At 32.1% G+C, this 21,655-nt stretch overlaps 1 protein-coding gene across 1 annotated transcript in view; it reads right to left on the reverse strand.

The window, feature by feature from the left end:
• Positions 1-21,655, reverse strand: part of Macrod2 (mono-ADP ribosylhydrolase 2) — a 1,937,146-nt gene that overhangs the window by 632,333 nt on the left and 1,283,158 nt on the right. The gene's annotated exons all lie outside the window — the stretch shown is intronic.

A 21,655-nucleotide genomic window follows, 5' to 3' on the forward strand; every position in this document is an offset into this window, starting at 1 on the left:
TATCAAGATGAATGATTTATATGGGCAGCTGAAATATTTACATGAATGTTAGAAGTAAAGACTGGCATATTTTTTCAAATGTATGAATACACAAGTGGAGGCAGAAATTTACATGCAAATTAGCCCATTTCCTGAAGAAATAAATCCATTTTTTTTATTTATGAATATCTTTTGCCAAACCAATTCACCTTCATTGATGTGCAATTGTCTAGTCTCTATTATACACTGATACGGGGAAAAGTCATATATTTTATATCACAATTAATCCATTCAAGGCAAATAGTATACATGTTTATAAATTGTTTCTTTACCACTAGCATAAAAAGTGATTCTAGCATCTTCTCTGAATTGAATTTCTGATAGCTACAAGTGCAATGCAGTATGAACATGTTTATGTTATGTGTGGGGGAGAATTAGTAGGTTTAGGAAATGAAATTTGAAGCATCTTACTTTTTCTTGCTAAGGAACAGGGGTATTCTGTTCCTTTTGGAATAAAATTTCCAAAGATGAATTATATAAATGGTCTGTACAATTTTGAAACATTTTGTATAGGAAAAATGCACAGGTGTAAGCAAAATTAATGCTACAGAAAACTATGATTGCTTCTTCAATTGAATCTTAAGTGGGAGGCAAATATGTAAAGACATAAATAGCATTAGTCTGACTGAAAGTGGGTTTAGTGTAGTTAGAAAGTATGGCAAAGGATTTAGGGACTACAAAAGACTATACACACACAACCCACATATAAGGATCTATATGATGACACCATATGAATATTCTTTCTGAAACACTTGCAAGCTTTTATGTATATTTGACTAAAATATGTAGGATTTGCAAGAGACTTCACTGTGTTCCAAAAAGCATCAAAGAATAAAGAGAATGGGAGAAAGCAACAGTGGCTCTGTATTTTCCAGAACTGAAAAATGTTATGGACTTTTATTTTGGGAAACAAAAAAGCAAGTGAACAGGATCCATAAAAGCAAATCCAGACATTTAAAAATGAATTTATAATAATATACATAAAAGAAAAATATGTTAAAAGCTACTAGGAAAAACAACACAAATATTTACAAGAGAAAATGTAAAAATACATGTAAATATACAATGTTCATGGATTGGGGAACTCAATTTCAAAATATAACAATGTTCATCAAATTAATATATTAACTCAAAACAACCTCAATAAAAATCTCAATAGGTACTTCTTGAAAGTGACAAATAAGCTTATAATTCATCTGAAAGAAAATATCAAGAATATTTACATGAGTTTGGAAGAAAATAAATAAGATATATGGGGCTTTACCTCCGAGATATTATTATAAAGTCAGTCTCATTAAAACAGTTTAAATGTGGAGCAGTCAGACCAATATATCAAAAAGAGGTCTTACAGAGGGGATACACTGACAGAAATGAGACCTGTCATAAAAGAAGCTGAATTAATGGCCTAAATGTGGAGAGTAAAATTTTATCCATTTTATAAGTATCTATGGGATTAGTAGATTTGTTTAATAAAATTATGGTAGGGAAGAATTTTTAAAACAAGCATAAATGGCAGAAACTAAAAAAAGTCAGTAAATTTTTTTCACAACAAAATTTAAAACATGATAAAGGTCTCTAAGGGCAAAGTTGAAAAACTAGGTCAAGTCTTGGGGGAAAAAATTGAAAACATGCATAAATGGCAAAAAATTATTGTATAAAGTTATCTCATATTACAAAATGAAAGACATTAATTCATAAGTAATAAAAAATACCAATGAGCAGAGAGGGCAATTCACAGAAAGAAACTCAATGGACAATAATTTGAGAAGAAACTCAAATTTACTAGAAATCAGGGAAGTGTGAGAGCAGGAATGAAATGCCATTTTATACTCATTCAAATAAAAAAATTAAAGTCTGAATATACCACTGTTGAATGCAGAATTATATGAACACTCATACAGCACTGGGGAAAAGGTGAAATAACAAGCTAAGCCTGTTCAATAATAATTTGACTTTTATGAATACAGTTGAAGATGTGCACATTTTATGAGATTCAGGTACACTTCTAGTTACATGCTTGACCTATTTCACCTTTTAAAGGTGTGTAAGAATGTTTCATGCCATGCTGTTTATCATAATGAGCATGATTGATGCAACTTTAATATTTTTCCATATAGATGAAATGAATTGATTAAATGCATCATTTTCATAATATAGAATTGCAGAATTGCATTGGCAATTAAAATGAATGAATCAGGTCTCTCTCTCTCTCTCTCTCTCTCTCTCTCTCTCTCTCTCTCTCTCTCTCCCTCTTTCTCTCATACAAGCACACACACATATATCAACAAGAAAATTTAAAAAATAAAATGTAATATGAGAAAACAAGTTGGTCAATGATATTTGTAGTAAAACATTTATGGAAATGCTCATAAACATAAAATCAACACATTATATCTTGGTATATGTAAAAAAGTACATAAACAGGAATTACACACACCAAATTAAATACAGTAGTTGAGTTTGGGGAGGGAACAAGGGAAATAGATTTAGGGGAGTTTTTTTTTTTAAAGATAGTTTGTTTTCTTTATTAACTAATCAATACTAATGCTTTGTGGCTTTAAAAATTCTTTGCATATTTCTGAAATCTGTAATAATAAAATAAGAACCAAAGAAAAATTTCATGTAAAACATCACTCCAGGTAAATTGCATGCACAAAATTATGAATTTCCTCATAATTTTAGTGGGTTACTAACATTCTGAAAACTATCCATCAGTCAGAGATAAGATCCCCTGGTAAAAAATTTCATAAACCTCACCTGCCAAGATCATCTATGAATTCCTTTTACTAGAGCACTGTTGGTGGTCTTTACCTAATGATTATCATTTTTTTAACGGAACTTGGTTTCAAAGAAATCAAAATGCAATACAACATTGCAAACAGAGAAAAGCTAACTTGTTCAGGGTAAATTGTTCTGGGTGAAGTATTTTCCCTCTTGCTCTGAATGTGATTACTGAACCCTTTGAAAGGACTCTAGGGCTACTAGATTTGGAAACCACTATTCTAATAGATTACACTGAAAGGCAAGCTAGGATGAAAAACTCAGCTAACAACCCAACTACCCTATGGTCCCAATATTAAAGAGCTGAACAATGAAATAGAATGTAGAAAACCAGAGGACTGGTTTGTGTTTGTATTGTTTCATTTTGTTTTGAGTGACTTAAGAAGAAGGTAAAAGTACTGAGATTTTAAAGTTATCAGCAAGCATTTATTGAATGTTTATACTGTACACTATTATATGCTTATACAGTATGCTATTAAGCATAACATGAACCTTCATTGTACAGTATTTACAGTTAAAAACTGAAGACATTATGGACATATTGCTTTCATTTGCATTTGCCCCTGGGGAACTCAGAGCCTAAGTATATGAAAATTATAATAAATATATTAACCTGTTAAGTTTCTTGGTTACCATTCTACCTATACCCCCCCCCCCGCCACAAGAGGGGTCTATGTTTTTGTTTTCCATGTCTATTAAAAAATAGAGAAACTCTACATGTTCTTATTCCAAATAGCTTCAAATTCTTTTATTTTTAATTTCAAATTCTTTTTAGAAAAGTATAGGTATGAATTAATAAGAAGACTGATCTTTATTAGATCCAAAATTTTCATTCTAGTCTCATTTTATATAACTGTTTTTTTTTAATATCTGTGACTCTGCCACTTCTTCATCTACATTGATCAAAAATTTTGGATGATATGCATTTTTAATGACATTCCAGTTTTACTTTTCCTCCTACATAAGATGATGACAATATTGATCACTACACTGACAAAGAAAATTATCTACACTCAGTAAAATCCAGAAGCAAATTTAAAGGTCCTTCACCTTATAATCAGTTCATATACTTTTATCACCATATAAACTCTAATTCTTACTTAAACATCCATGTGAGACTGTTAATTAAAGTTTGCTTCTTTTTTGTAAATGCTAATTAATGAAGCTTAGATTTAAGTTTTTCAAAGCTGAAAAGTAGATTGCAGTTTTGCTTCTTTTGAAAATTTAGAAATAAAGAAATTACAAGAAGTAGACCTCCCGAGAGAACTTACTAGTAAAGGATAAATAAATATTAAGCCAATGAATGATTTCAAATAATCACAATGGGTTTGTCTCCAATTCATAGAAAGTATTTTACCCTTAGTCTTTGACCTTTCTAGATAGTAGGAATATGAAACTAGTCAGCCATAGAGGCAATGTTCTAATTTTATTATGAAATTTCAGGTAGGTATACTAAATAATTTTGTCTTGGTATGCATTTTCTCTTTTCAAAAAAAACAAATGAGTGATTTTAGGCTGCAATCAGCAAAACAGAGGTCAAAGATTTTTAGAATTAATTTGCATTTATTATAAAATGATTCCAGGTGCAAGAATTAAAATGCCTCATTTTGTTTCACAATCTTTATTTAAAATTCCATTTCTATTTTCATTCTTGCAGAAATGACATCCTACACTCATTTATGTTTTGTTTGTTTGAGGAAAAAGAAAGTCTAAACTCAGTCTACTGGGATCTAATTATCAGAGCCTAATTCTAATTACAATCTTTTAAATCAATGCTGTAGGCTTTCCTCCTCTCCACTTCTTCTTGAAAAGGGCCCGTTTATATTGTTCAGAAAGCTTTCCACGTTAGACACCTCTATTTATAGATACCATCTACCAGGGGTTTTGTAGCTATATAATCTCAGTTTGCCAAACAACTTCATGCTCATTTGAACTATGGAATTTCTTTGTAATTTAAGTACACAGGATAAGAGACATTAAAATATAAAACACATTCAAATGAAGACTTTTGTGTTAAGATTTTTCCTTAAAATCTAACTTTTGTAAAAGGTATAAATAAAGCTACTAAAAGAACATGTGACTATAGTGTTTAAATAAAATGCATAAAACTTAATCACTATCATTAAACTGTCAGAAATCTGCTATCAAAAACAGTATTTTCCCACTAACCTTCAAACTGGTAACAAATAACAGACACAAATTCAACTCACAACTTTATATCACATGTAAAAATAATTACTTCTAATTTTCCATTTTATTATTTTTATGTTTTTATTTTGTAACATAGCTATTTTCATTTCCTGGCAGATAATAAATAATATGATATAAAAATAAATATTTAATCCAAAAGCTTTCAATTTTTTTCACTTAGGATTTGTTAATTCATCAAATGTTAACAACTTTCATTCAGATAAATTGCTATCTCTAATATTAAGCATATGAACAAGGAATCTCTATCAGTCTTTATTACAAAGAAGCCATAATGGCATGTTTCATACAAAACACATACTCTACTCACATATATTAAGATATGCAGGATGGGCAAGTACTGGAAATAAATAAACAAACATGAATCGACTTGGCAGACAATGAACTATCCCACCGCTGTCTAACAGAAGGCTATGATTCTTCCTATGGTCTTGCCACAAGAAATATATCAAACACTAATGAACACATGTATTGACAACTCAGGGTGAAACTAGCAACTGCAATTTGAACTTAGACTCAACAAACGCATCTCTATAGGAATGTGTGTGTTTGATGGATCATAAAATAGATGCTCCATGTTCAACATTTGGATGAGGTCTTGAGGCATTTGTTGTATGGTATTATGTATTTTTTTTCTTATTCTTTGGCAGAATTTCTCTGAAACTTTAATAACGTAAGACATTGTAAATTACCCAGAAGCAGCTAAAGCACTGATTCTCAAACATTTAGGGCATAATCACCTTGAGGTTCTCTTAAACACTGATGGCTGGCTCAATCTCCAGAGTTTTCTCAGTCAGTAGATCTGATCCCAGTAATCTGGGTAGGCTGAGATTTTTGCATTTCTAACAAGTTCCTAAGTGATATGATGCTAAAGGTTCAGCAACTACCTTTTGAGAATCATTGAATTCAGAAACATTTTATAGGTTTAATAATATTTTTCCTTTTCTTTATACAAACCCCATCTTAAGGTGCCAGTGTTACCCTAACACGTTTTGAGAAATATGGTTTATGTTTTTGTGACTGAAAGAAAAAGAGTGTTCTGGAAACATGGACAAACGTGATCCTTTCACTTCTAATATGACATTGTAAAAATAATTTAGATCTCTGAAAAATGAAAAACAATGAGGCACAGTTTATGAAAATATTTACCTCATTGTAATTCATCACATGCAATAATAATAAAATCACTTCTGATCTATAAAATGTGACATGATAATGTATAAGAATTAAGGTAAAGTGAGAAATGGATAATAAAAAATGTCAAATTCCTTATATATGCACAATATATTGTTAAATAATTTTTTCCTTTCACAGTTTTATAATCAAAGATTGCCTTAGGAGATGATGGAAAAAAATTTTTAAAAATCCTTCTAAGCTTCAAAGATCCTGGCTTTCTGTTCTCTTGGTAGTGATCTTTAAAGAGTTCACTGGGCTCCTTGGGCTTTTCTGTTTAAGGTGTTTGAAAATTTGCTTTTCTAAAGAGAAATCTTTATGTTAATAAATACCTAGTAGTCCTATAAATTAAAAGAAAATAAGATGGTAAAAATGAAAAATATTCACATGCTTTGACTTTACCAAAGAAATTTATTACAATGAAATAATTCAAAGGAAGAAAAAGTTTATTTCCAGAAATAATATTTCTAATATTACCTGCAACATATTTTTAAAAATTTAAACAAGTTTGATTATTAAATGGATGAGACAGTATCAACATTAAACAGGAGTGTCATAAAAAGTAAGACAATATGGAATGTGTTCACATAAGGATGTTATGTGTACAAAGGGATCTCACAGCTCTTTGCTCCTATAACACTACATGAGAAGGTATGGGGAAAAAGAACAGGTCAATTACTGTGGTGACAACATGGATCATTTTGATTTGGTTTTCTATAAGTAATGTGTCAATGTTATTTTTAACACTTAATGAACATTTTAAAATATCCCTGTCAATATTAATTTCCGCTGGATAAGTATCGCTTCAATTTTCTGGCAGCTGTTTTAATAACACTAAGCTCAGAATTTCTGTAATAGTTGGTTAAGACACTAATTGGGGGGGAAACTGGAAGGAGAGGAAGGAGATTAGAAGCTTTCATAAATTCAAATTTTAAATGAGAGTTCAATGAATGCAGAGTTGGCCCAAGTTTGAAAATGTTTAGGATTGAAAAGATGAAAATTTTTTTTTGTTCAAAAGATACAGCTGACAGAAAAGAAAATCCTCCTCTGTTCTCTTCTGCTTCAAACTGCAAATATCTATTGCAAATCATCTTATATTCCTAAAACTGCATTACTTGATAGTTTCTTCTTGAGTTTAAAGCAAGTAAAGATTTTTTTGTGCACTTGAAATAATCACTTTTGGACCTTATAAAATTAACTCACTTTTGAACCTCTGCATTTCAATTACATTCTCTTATTTTCTGCATCTTAAAGTAGCTAATGGTAAGAAAAAATATTCAAGGGTTTTTTTGTAGTAAACATAATTTTAGACCACTTTGTTTCTTTTTAACTGCAACTAGATTAGATTTTTAACTGCATGATCAATTTTCTTTTTTTTAATTTTTTCTTATATTTTTTGTGGCAGTGAAATGTAACATGTCTTGTCTGGTTAAATGAAAGACCTCTTTTGATGTAATTAAAAGTTAATATTAGATTGGAAGTCTTACTAATTTCAAATAATACTTTCCTACCATTTTTCTACTAAAGAAAACTTGGGATTTTGATGTGAGGCTCTGACTTTTCCACTGCATAAAGAACATTTTTTCCCCTATTTCACCATCTTTACATAGATCTTTCAATATTCAGAAATATAACTATATTCACTATGAAATGCCAACTTTGATTTAAAACATCTGCCTTAGATTTCTGACCCTCAAAGAATAATTTAGAAGTACAGAACGTTTTTTTCCAGTTATTTAAAAACTGATGTGTGGTACAATTATAAAAGTTGCCATAAAAAGCAAGTCTCAGCATATTCTTAATCAGAGTAAAATGTGATTCTTTCCAACAAATGCACGTTGAATTTCTTTCTGCCTTTGTCAGTAAAACAGCTGTGAACAGATTAAACTTTGTGATTTTAACTTTTCTCTCATGACTCACTTGAGATTTTCCCTTTTTCCTGTGTTAGAGTTACTAAAATGTTAGAGGAGACAAATTGGATCATACGCATTTTCCAGGTCAATTTTATGTCTCATTGCCTGCATTAGAGTTTAATCTTGAAGGTAACATTTTGGCAACATCCACTTCATTGGAAGGTGCCTGAGGGGCTTCATACATTATGGAACACGAAGGTACTGAGGGCCTACTGTGTGCTGGGCACTATCCTTGCTCTCTCTTCTAACCTTTCTGTTCTCTCACTGGGAAAAGGGGGACACAGCATACTTGTAATGTCCTGATGAAAAGAATACGTATCTGAGAAACCACTTATGTTACTCATAACTCAGACATTAATTAGCTATTAAAAAAATATCCAGAAATTCTTGAATTCCACTGCTGTGAAAATTAAGGCTTTGATCCAGGTTGATGAAGGGATAATCAATAAGAACATGAATAATAGAGTCACAAGAAATATTTTCTCCAACAATGGATGCATAATAAACTAGATAATCTTTATAGTAAAGGACAGTGAGGCCCACCTAGGTTCCTGTTTTGTTTTTTTTTTTTTTTAAGCATATGTTCTGAAAAGTATGAGGGAGTTCCCAGGGACAATGGGAGGATGCATCAAAGTGGGATAACTTCGTGTAAACTAGACAGATGACCAAAACACACAAGGCCTTTAAAATACCTTTGGTGAAGTTTCATCAGGTGCTATGTAAGTAGGAAGGGAGCCAGCAATAGTGAGAAAATGCTAGAAACCTTTAAAAAACAGTAAGTACATTAGAAAGTCCATGGTAGTCATTATTTTATAAGAAATAAAAATTTCTTAGTGTAACCTAGCCCTCATGCTTGTATTCTATGGCAGTAACATATTCACATAAAGTCAGGCTCAGACCTGGAAACTTAAAACCAAAGAAATTTAAACATATCCATGAAAATTATGTTATTAATTACCAAAGTTACCAAAAACCACAGTAAAGAAAGTAAGAGAACCTAGCTCATGTGAACAACAGACAATAAAAATGTAAGTAGAGCACTATTAATAGATGTGCTAAATGCTATTCCTTACAGTCTGCAACATTTCCATCCACTAGACCCCCATAGATACGTTATACTGGATTGTGAAACCGTTTGCAAAATATAAAGTGCTATAAAAATACTGGATAATAACGATAATTCATCTTGCCCTCCATCTCTATAGCATTTATTTATATTACACTAAATTTGAGCTTTTATTACTCCCAAAAGAATCTCTGGGCCCATATTTCTTTCTCTTCCTCTTGTAGTAATTGAATCCGAGCATGTCAGACAGGTCAGGGCTGAATGGGAGGCAATGTTTTCCTGCAGTAGAGCTTATACAGTAAGGGTCAATGATCCACAGCCTAGCTGGCTTTTCTGATCAATATCAATGGGCACTTTCTCAATTCCTCTACTCAGTAAACACTGATGGAGTAAGAAAGACTTCTCATTTGGTCACTTCTGCCACCCACCTCAGGGCATCATTCTGTAAGAGCAACATATTACCACTGTGTCTTTGAAACATTTTCTTAGAGGTTTTAAATGTTCTCATATTTCACCATACATGGTGATTTTATTTCAACCTCATTGTTCATTCTGCTTTTGCAGTAGTCCTGCCTCCTTATTTAACACATTGCTGAGCTGCAGATTCCATGATCTTCTCTCAAGAAGATGGTTCTACCTGCACATCATACTGTCCTACATCATCACTGAATAAGAAGATGACCATTTGTCTCCTGCATCTGTATTTTGTGTTCTCAAGTCATGGAGCAGGGACATAGTAATTAAATAGAAATTAAGTCAGCCTTATGGTGTACTATAAATTCTAGTGTGTTTGACAACTAGACCCTCCCTTCCTCCCTCCCTCCCTCCCTCCCTTCCTTCCTTCTTTCCTTTTCTTTCCTTCACCAACACTTTTCCCAATTTTATTGCTTTAATATCTTTGTTTTTACTTTCCTGTCTTATTTTTTCTTATTATTTAATCACAAGATGAAATGGTTATTTATTATGCAGGGATGACTAATTTCTAATAAAGAATTGAATAACTATTAAAATGTTCTTTCAAAATCAATGCAATCACCATATTAGTAGGCTAAAGGGGAAAATGATTATATCAATTGATATAGAAAAAGATTTTGACAGAATTCAATATCCCTTCATGGGTTTTAAAAGCAAGCTCTGAGAAAGCTAATTATAAAGGGTAACTTCTGCTTAATAAAATACATCTACAAAAATCCTACAGTTAATATTATATGTAGCAGATGAATGAAAAACATTCAGCACCCATAGATTGGGAATAGAGTAAGGATGTCAGTTCTCACTATTCTCAGCATGTGCAACAAGGCAAGAAAATACAATATTAAGTTATACAAATTAGAAAGAAAGAATAGCATTATCTTAATTTGCAGATGACATGGTGGTGTGCATGGAAAATCCCAAGTAATTTCCAAATACTCCCTGGATGGATGAGTTCAGCTAGTTACAGGATGAAAGATCAATGTATGAAAATCAATTTTATTTACATACAATGAACATGTGGATACCAAAATTAAAGATGTAACCCCATTTATAATCACTCAAAAATGATATAATGGGGTATAAATCTGTCTCTCCCATATGTATGTATGTATGTATATATATATATATATATATATATATATATATACACACACACACACACACACACACACACACACACACTTTATGCTGAAAACAATGAAACTCGGATGAAAGATATCAAAGAATATCTAAATAAATGAAGATACATACTGTGCTTATAGATTAATACACTCAACCTAATAAGGATGTCGCTTTTCCCCAAATCATATATGAGTTTAACATAATTCCAATCAAAATCCCATCAAGATTATGTGTAAGCATAGAACATCTTATTACAAAATTTACATGACAAAGAAATAGAATAGCTAAGACAATTATGAAAGAGAAGAATGAAGTGGGAGAAAGCACTCTGTTTTTAAATTTCATTATACAGCTTAATCAAGACTGCATGGTATTGGTAGAGGGACTGATCTAATGGAGTAAGAATAGCTTATTCCACAATGTTGCTAGAGCAATTTGATAACCATGGCAAAAAAAATTAAATCATTTTAACCTAAACTTTATAACTTACACAAAATTACTCAAATTTGCTATAAATCTATCTAAATATAAAATATAAAACTCTCAGTAGAAAACATAAGGTAAATCATCAGGATATATGACTCATGAAGAGTTCTTAGCCTGTCAATAAAAGCAGAATTCATAAAAGAAAAATAATCTATAAGTTAGACTTCATCAGAATTTAAAACTTTTTCTCTTTGAAAAACCATTCAAAAATGAAGAGATAGCACATGCATACTGGAAAAAAATATTTGTAAACCATATATCTGACAAAGGTTTTATTCCTAGAATACATAAGGAACAGTCAAAATTCAACAGTAAAAACACAGACAACCTAATTAGGAAATGAGAACAGGACAAAAAGAGATATTTTCCTTAAGAAGATATCTGGATGGCAAAAGTAAAGTATTCCCTCATAACTGGTTACCATACATAATTGGTTATAAGACCCTACACATATACTTAATGTCTTTATATAAAAGAGTATATTTTGTATATAATATATATATTTATATATAATATGTCTCCCTATATACTTTAATCATTGTATATTACTTATAATATCCAATACAATGTAAGTGGTATGGAAATACTTGGTTTACTATATTTTAGGAAATAATGACAAGAAAAAAACATGTTCATGTTTAGTACAGACACAACCATTGTAGGCATAAATATTTAATGACTGGTTGAATCTGCAGATATGGAAGCCATGGTTTTAGAGGGATTGCTATACATGAAAAAGTGTTGAATGTCACTGGTCATTAGGAAAACACAAATTAAGACTATTAGGAGATATCACTCTGTATCTATTAAAACCACTAAGGGAAAAAAAAAGTGACACATTAATATTGACATGGATGTGAAGAAACTGAATCTCTTTTGCCTTGATAGTAAGAACATGAAATTGTCTATGTACTCTGAAAAACTGGCAGTTTCTGGGAAAACTCAACAGAACTTACCATATAAGTCAGAAATCACATTTCTGGACATTTAACCCAGAGAAATGAAAATTTATATCCTCGCAAAAATCTGCACAGAACTCAAAAGAAAAAATAAAGGTGGCCAACAAATATATGAAGAAAATCGTTAACAATTACAGATCCGTAAATCAAAACAGTCTTAGACTGAGAGTTCATTTCACAACAGTCGGAATGACAGTTACCAAGAATACAAACAACAATAAATGCTGGAGAGGATGTGGAGAAAAAGGAACACTTTTACATTGTTGGTGGAATTGTAAGTCAATACAAGCACTACAGATGTCAGTATGGAGGTTCCTCAAAAGACTAGGCCTATGATCACCATATGACCCAGTTCTATCATTCCTTGGTATTTATACTATAGAATTAAAGTCATCATACTATAGTGATATATCCAAACTATGGAACCAGCCTACGTGGGCATCAATGAATAAATGCATAAAGAAAATATGGCATATATACACAGAGGAGTTTTATTCAGCCGTAAAGAAAAATAGAATTATGTCTTTTGCAGGAAAATGGGTGGAACTAGAGACCCTCAGTTTAAGTGAAATGAATCAAACTAGGGTCCTATGGTTTCTCTCATATGTGGAAACTAAAGAGGAAAAGGGGGAAAAAAGGTAGGGACATATCTCATGAAAATCAAAGGGATATCAATAGAGGAAAAGAACCAAGGGGCGGGAGGACAGAAGTGCTGGGAAGTGATAGTGGCCAAATTATATGGTTATATTGTGTGCATGTACACATATGTAACAAATCCTATCATTATGTACAACTATAATGCACCAATTTTTAAAAAGTAGAAAATAAAAAATTTTAAAAATCTGAACATAAATGTCCACAGCTGCTTTATTTGTAACAGTCAAAGAGTGGAAACAAAGTTTCCTCGATAGTTAAATGGTTAAGCAAATGTGGCATGTCATATCATGGACTACTACTCTGCATCAGCTTGGTTAGATCTCAAGAGCATTATATACAGTGGAAAAAAGCCTGAGAAGATCACTTACTGTATGATTTCATTTTCTAAAAACTTTCTGAAAATGGCCAAGTTTTAATGATGGTAGATAGATTTGTGGTTGCCTGGAGTTAGGGATGATAAGGATAGTAGTGATTTTGTTCATAAATGGATAGTGTGAAGTAGATATTTGCAGTAACATAATAGGTCTGTATTCATGCAGTGATTGTTTTAGGACTCTACACATTTGATCAAATGGCATGGAATTTTGTATACATACTTTACTGGTGTCAGTGCATCTTGATTTTGGACTTAGCCTTCAGGGCTTTGAGAAATAAATATCTGGTTTGAGCCGCCTACTTGATGGTATTTTATACGTAAGCTGACTAAGATAACCTTCAAGTAATTAATGTCTCATGCAGAAGAATATGTATAATTATATGAATCAAACAACAATAAGTTGTTAAACAGTCTATTTGGACATTAAATTTGAGAATATTGATAATATATTCATTTGTTGACCAAACATCACTCGTTCAAAAATTTAAAATTTTTTACCAAACAATTGTCTAGGAACAAATGGAATTCTTTTAGAACAATGTCATTTAAAAGCTCATTTATTATTCAGTCATTCAATAATCAAGATATCTTTTCTGATCACTTAAGCCCCTCAAAATCTCTTTCATTTTCAAACTTCTACAACAATTTGTCCTGTCTTTGATTAAAGCCAAGTGAATATATTGCTCATCTCTGTTGCTTGAACAACTAATTCTGTTCTGTGTCCACCATTAGCTTTTGATGCTTATATTAGCTGGATGAATGAACAGATGAATAAATGAATGAGTATTAGTAAGAATGGGGTCACTTTGATCAATGAAATTTATCTACATATCAGAAAATACTGTATTTAGACCCATAATTTCTTATGTTTGCCTAAAAGTTGTATGTATTATATTCTAAAAAAATTAATCAATAAATAAAAGCACAACAGCAATGTGCTTTATAAATAAATCTAACTTATAACCTTATGATATATGTAGGTATTATTTTTTAATTATCTATATATTGGCAATATTAATACCCATGATTAGTTATTTCCATATTAGAAATATGTACTTATTAAAGCATCTATCTTATTCCCAAGATAAAAGTTAAATTTTATCATAACATGTAGGCAACAAAATAGAAAAATACAGAAATCATTCTCATTTTAAGAGCAGTATCATATATTTTAATCTTTCTCCTTTATTCTAGTAATTCGTATTAAGTGTTATTCAAACTTATTTTTACAGAAGTCAGAACTCTATGGATAAAATATGGTCAAAATTACTCTAGAACAAATGTATTTTTTCTAACTCTTTGGTAAGATGGCACCATAAACTGAGTACACATATGCCTCTGGATTGATTACATAATCACTATTTCAGGTGTTACATTAATTTAAAGTTTCAGCAAAGGACTTTCTAAGACTTCTGTTATCCTTTCCTGACCTACCTTCCACAAATTTGTTATACTCTAAACTCAGTTTATAATTCTTCCACAACAGCAAAAACCTTCATAATGTATTCTTCTTCATAGCAACTTGGATAACGTATAATAACAGAAAAAAAAAATCTTATTTGTTTACTTCCCAAAATTGTGTGTAAATTCATTTTTAAAAGTTTATGTAGCTGCTAATATGCTTGATATTTCTGAGAATGAAGTTATATAAATGTTGATGTATTCAACTTTTTTTTCCAGAAAGAGCTAACTTAAAATCATATACATTATCACATTATAGATTACTTTTGAGAATATATTTTGAATTCTTACTTTATTTCTACCAGAATCAGCACTAAAGTCTTTTCCTGTGTTATTATACCTTTTCTCTCAGTAACATTGTGGAGGTGTTATTCTCACCATTTTACAAATGAGGGAATTGAGGCATTAAGAAACTGGCCCAAGAGCAAATAGCTAACAAATAGGGAGCATGAGGTTTTGACCCAGGGGAAATAACTCTAGTCATTCAGGCTAAATCATAAATGGCCTCCAATTACAACATATTCCATATATTCCATAATCAAAACAAAAAACAAAACAAAAACTAGAAGGTTATAAGTAAAATAAACCTCTAATCACTTAAAGAATCATTACAGAAGACAGCAAGAAGGTGATGTGAATTTGGAGATTTGCAGTGCTTTTAAATTGCATGAACCAGAGTTCTTGGGTATTGGAACAGAGGTATAACCCAATGTGCTTTTCATTGTATCGTTATTATATTAGAGGGGCCTAGTGATTTCTCAAAGAATAAAAAAATGTATTTTCCTAACTCTTAAAAGACACTTATGGTACCTTAGAAGATATATCTGGTCTTTGTTCCTAGTTCCTGACATACAACTTTAAAAACCTGAGGTATTTTCTGAATGATATAATAGTCTTTGTTATACTAATGAAATAAACTTATGATGTGCTTCTAGATAGCTTCAGAAGGCTGGTCACCAGAAGATCAACCCAGTCTTCATGGAAGGAAGTTGGTCTGGAGATTAAGTGTAATCATATGGCCTTTATTTAATCAAATATAAATCAAACATTTAATGAAAACTCAATAACAACTCTGGATACTGAAGCTCAGTGGAGCTCTCAGTTGGTATATGAAAGTGATACCCTGATTTCATAAGGAGAGGGCATAGAATCTTGGTCTCTCTTCCAACCTTATCCGTTCTTCTCTGCATTTAACTATTCCTCATCTGTATCCTTTAAAATAAACTATAATTACAAGTATAATTTTCATCTGAGTTTCATGAGTTGTTGTAGCAAATTATCAAGTGTGAGAGTGTTTGGGGAACTCCAGAATTACAGCCAGTTAATCACAAGTGCAGATGGCCTGGGGGTCCCAAAAGTACAGATGGCATCTGAAGTAGGGAGTTTTATGGAACAGCAAGTCTTTAACTTGTGGAGTGTGATGCCAGTCCCAGGTGGTTAACATCAGAATTACACTGCAGTTTACTTCACTGAGTTTCATACTGGACTGAAACAAAGCAGCACTCCAAACTGTAAACCATTAGATCAATTACTTCAACCACCTGTGTCTAGATTCCTCATTTGTAAAATAGGAATAAGAATAATGAGACCTCTTAGCATAGATATGATATTTAAATTAATCATACCCCTGATGCACAAAACAGTACCTAATCTATAGTTAACAATTGATAAATTACTATTGTTACTATTTCTATACAATTTAATATGATATAGATATAAATTTATATTCTGCAGTAATTTTAATTTTGTATTATAAGTATAATCAGTTTTTCCTGTTGCTACATTATCTTCATAATTCTTACTTAATGGCTCCATAATGATTCATCCAGTTGAGAATGAGTAACTTAATTTATCAGTCTTTTCTAAAAACCATTTCATATTTTAATATTTAAATTATGTCTTCCATAAGACTTTTTATGCCTTATGTATAAGTTATGAGGAGTTTTAACACTAGAATAAGGTATATAACTATATATAGAACACTCGAACAGGTATATACAGGTATATTCATTTAACTATTCCTCATCTGTATCCTTTATAATAAACTATATTATATTCAGGCTAAATCATAAATGGCCTCCAATTATAATATATTCCATAATCAAAACAAAAACTAGAAGATTATAAGTAGATTAAACATACTATCAACTTGTTTTTATAGAGAACAGAATCATTTTCCCATTACCAGCAATGTAAAAGGGTGCATATTTTTACTACAATATCTCTAACAAGGAGTATTACCAATATTTTAATGTAATTTTTAATATTCAAAATGGTGTGTTCTTATAATAGTAAGAAAGTAAAATTTCTTTGAACATTAGTGAGGTTAAATATTTTCTCCACCTGAGAAAAACTCTTCACCTTCTAAATTAATTATTTCTGGTATCTTTTGAGTATCTATTAATATTTTATTATCTAGGTTTGTAATTTGGTAAGTCCTTTCATTGAATATAGATATGAAGCCATTATCTTCTGTAGCAATTTTTAGATCACATAAGCATCTTGGTTGATGTCTTCACTGACCCTCTCTTGGCTATAAGGAATGTGAACTCTCATATTTGGGTTTAGGAAGAATACAGAGAAAAATAATACAAAGAGAGCACAAGGAGGAATACTGGGTCTTGGAAGGCCTGCAACATAATCAAGCAGTAATTCTGTACTGTTCTTGCTAAATCTCAGATGCTAGTTATGTTTCTTCTTTCGGGTTGCTTTCATTCTTCATAACTGACTTTCTATACTCTGCACACATGGAGCATTATATGGATGCCTCACAACTTGGGCTTCAACCGTCTTGTCCATGTGATCTCCTAAGTTAGGTGTCTTCCCTAAGAGTATTAGTCAGTTTTCTATTACAATGACAAAGTACCTGAGATAATCAACTTACAAGAAGTAAAGCTTTATTTTGGTTCATTGTTTCAGAGGTTTCAGTCCCTGGACACTTGACACCATGGCTTTGGGGCCTGTGGTAAAACTGAACATCATGGTGAGTACTCATAGAAGAAGCTACTCACTTCATGGCTGCCAGGAAGCACAGAAAGAGTGAAGAGATCAGTGTCCCAATATCCCCTTGAAGGGTAGGCCCCCATTCCTTCTACTACACTCTACCTCTTCTTAAAGATTCTATCACCTCCCAGTAGTGTCTGGTTGACCAACTCTTAACAATGGGACTTTGGGAAATAGTCCAGATCCAAGCAATAGCAATGAGTTAACTTACTATCTAAAAATCAGATTGGAGAATTTTTACTGAAATGTCCACTCTGATTGTAACAGCTGTGTCTGAGTTCATGCATTATTTGGGATTGGTCTTTTCTCAGTCTTTGACAGGGAAGTTTTTCTTTAAAACTAAAAGAAATAAAGATAGGAAATTGACACTAAGAAAATGCCTACTCCAGGAGAATGGAGAATCTTGGTTTTCATAAAAACCTGAAGTTACCCAAATAAGAATGTTTGAGAGCATAATTCCTCAAATTGCTCTCACTTCTGATAGTGGCTGCATGTTTGATATTATCAAAATTAAAATTATTATCCAACCAACTTCAGATTTGATAATGTTGTAGAGGAACTCATAGAACTCACTGAAAGCTATTATACCTACAGTTGTAGCTTTTAGAAGGATGCAGATCGAAACCAGTCAGTGGAAGTCATACATAGGGCAGAGACTAAAAGGATTTCAAATGTGAAGCTTCCACAGCACCCCTAGTGACCATAGAGTACTGCTAACCAGAAAAGTGCACCTGAGCCTCAATGTCCAGAGTTTTTACTGAGGTTTTGTTGTCATAATTGTTTGATTGAATGTATTCATATTTGAACTCATATCCAAGTGAACTGATGAAATTACATGAAATATATATATACACACATATATACATACATACACACACACCCTTAGAATGTTTTATATGGCTAACCTAGCCCTAAAATTTCCAGGTATGGCCAACAATCCCTCTGAATCACACTATTCTTATTTGGTTAACCCAAGACCATAAAACAAACAAGGATTGCCTCTCGGGAGTAGAAGGTAAAGGTCTGACCTTTCTTTTTGGAAAAACTCAATTTCTTTTACTCTTTCTTTTAAATGTTCTTAACGTAGAAATTAGTAACAAAATTAAACCACCAGCAGAGTAGTATAAATCTCTTATTCATACTATCCATTTAGTCTTTATATCAACCTGGCAAAATAAACAGCTATTCTACTACACAAATAAATACAAACAAGTGGCATAGGGTTAATAATCTGACCATGACTATGTAGCTAGTAAATCCCGAAATGGGATTCAAACTCCAGTCTGTGTCTCTAGAATCAATATTTTTTCCTCTCTACTGCCCACCCCATGGCAATAGCCAAAGATTTAGTAGTGTCAGCTGCTCTCTTGGATTATAGTGTAGTAGTGGGAAAGTCTTCAACCCCAATTGTTCTCATTTCCCCTTGCTCCCCAAACTATTCACAAAGCCAGAAAGTAGAAAAATGGTCCTAAGAACTACAGAAACCACTCCTGTTAATACTTTTCAGAAGACTATTTACAGCATGAAAATACTGAACCTACAAGTGAAATTTCTTATATTATTAAAGATATTACAGCCATAAAAAGATTTTTGTTGCTTTTATCATAAATTATGAGAGTCAATGCACAGAGTGGATGAGGGATGGAAAATTAAGTTACTTGTTAAGTTGACAGAGTAGAAAGGTACATAATAACAATCTCAACTGTTGTACTCATTGATGGACATATGATAAGTTTTGCTTGTTTCAATAACTATTTGGAAATTCCTAGAATGCCAGCTTTTTGAATCACAATATAACACTATTTTAACATGCTATCCACATGTACATATAGCTTTAAAATAGAAGGCTTTGGAATTAAATACAATCAAATAAATTTACTTCACAGTATTTGAATGAATACATATTCAAATTAATCTGCTTAGGGCTCATCCTAATATGGGAGCCCATATGAGATCAAGAATTTTCAATTCCCCATCTGAATAAACAACAATTTGCATTTGTGATTAAAGGTTATGGGAATATTTAATATCAAGCTGGCTTTCCTCTTCCACTCATCACTTCCTCCCATTTACTTACTTCCAGGTAAGAACTAAAAGTTGAGTCTATTTAGGGAAGTACATCTGCTATTAAAAAAAATCACAACTGAAAGTCAAATATAAACACAGTTAATCATTATTACTTTTTAACCTGAGCTTCTCCAGCCCTATAAGCCTGTACAAATGAGATCTTACAGGTGACTGAACAAGATCAGCATGACAGTCACTGCAGCTTTGTTGAAGACCAGCAACAAACCAAAGCAAGAATGATGTAGAAACAGACACCCAAAGCAAGAAGCACCAAGCTTCTGCCAGCCAAGCCCCAATCAGCTCTCTCTTCTATTGGGCAATTAAAATCCCAAGTTAGCCAGTCACTTTTACTATACATTTCTTTGCTTAGAGTTTTTAGAATCCAAGTTGAAAATCTTAACAGAGAGTGCACAAAATAAAGTGACTTCAAGTCTGCCACTGAGGAGGCCACAGTTAACCCACATCCTTTGGCAACTGGAAACCTGCCTCAAGATGGTGGAGGATGGGAGCTGGGCTCTAAAGAAACTGGACACTGCCCCAGTCTAGTCAAGATGAGGACCCCCAAGGAAGTCCCAGCAGAAGAAAACAAATGCTCAGAAAGATTTTCTGAGTATTGATCTTTTGCCCCTTTTATCCTCTATAATGAAGACCCATTATTTAGCTATGATTTTTCTTAATGTGTTTTTCAAGAAAGAAATTGTTAGGATGACAAATTCCATTAATTAATGAGAGGAGAAAACTGGGAAAGATTAATGTTCCCACAAAAACAAAGCGTGGCAGCTTACTTAGGTAGTAACATATGGCCATTAAGTTGAACTCCAGATATGGAAGGGAAATAAAAATTTCAAAAAAGAAAGAAAAAAAACTCCAATAAGGAAAACTGTGTAGCAAATAAATTGAATTTAAAAAGACTAAGATTTTTTTTTCTTGTCTTTTTGGTTCCCTCAGGAAGGCACTACTAAATTCAAAGGGTTGACATGAACACCCAATTAATTTAAAATGTGCCTACAACACAACACACTGGGTGGTTTCTGGAAAAAATGCAAAGACCAAGTTTAGAAAAAACGTTATCTGCATGTGTGCGAAAATTCTCCAGAGCCTAATGCCTTCTCTGTTATGAAGGAGATTAATCCATTTAAAAAAAATAAATAAAAGCATGTCAATTAACTGATTAGGAAAAGCAGATTTTTTTCTCCATATTTTAAAGTTTTTTTTTCTTAAATTGATATGTTGGGCTATGTTGAGAGCACTGAGATTATTCTGGAAACAGTTATATTCTAGCAGTATTCTTCTAAAATTTAATTCCCTTATTTTAATAAACACAAAATCTCATTCTGAAAGTTAAGGTAATATTAACTATGCTGTAACCGATCAAATTGAAAACCTTAGTAGCATTATACAACACAAGTTTTTTGTTTGTTTGTTTGTTTTTACAACAATGCTAATGATAAAATTCAATTGTGTATTTTGGGGAGTGAGGTGTTCCCAGGGAGCTGGTTCTTCTCAAGGATTCAGAAAATTTCTTTCTGCCTACTTGGCCATTATCAACACAGATGTCTGAGGATGCCCTGGTATCAGCTTAATTCAAGCCTCCTGGAAGAAGAAAACCATGAAAGACCATGAAATCAGGCTTAATGGCCCAGACCTAAGAGTGACACCTTCATTTTCCCCTACATTTCATTGGCTAGAGCATGATTTCATACTGTCATCAAATGGAAGGGTAGCCAGGCAAGGTAGTGTCATTGGACATAAGGGAGGAAGAGGAAATGGAGTTTGTGAGCGCTAATAGTCTTTGCAATACTTACCAAGAAAATCACGGCTACATACACTAGGGATAATGTTCTAGAGTCTATATGCTATTAATATAAGA

This window comes from Urocitellus parryii, chromosome 6 (assembly GCF_045843805.1).
Source record: "Urocitellus parryii isolate mUroPar1 chromosome 6, mUroPar1.hap1, whole genome shotgun sequence".
Taxonomy (NCBI): Eukaryota; Metazoa; Chordata; class Mammalia; order Rodentia; family Sciuridae; genus Urocitellus; species Urocitellus parryii.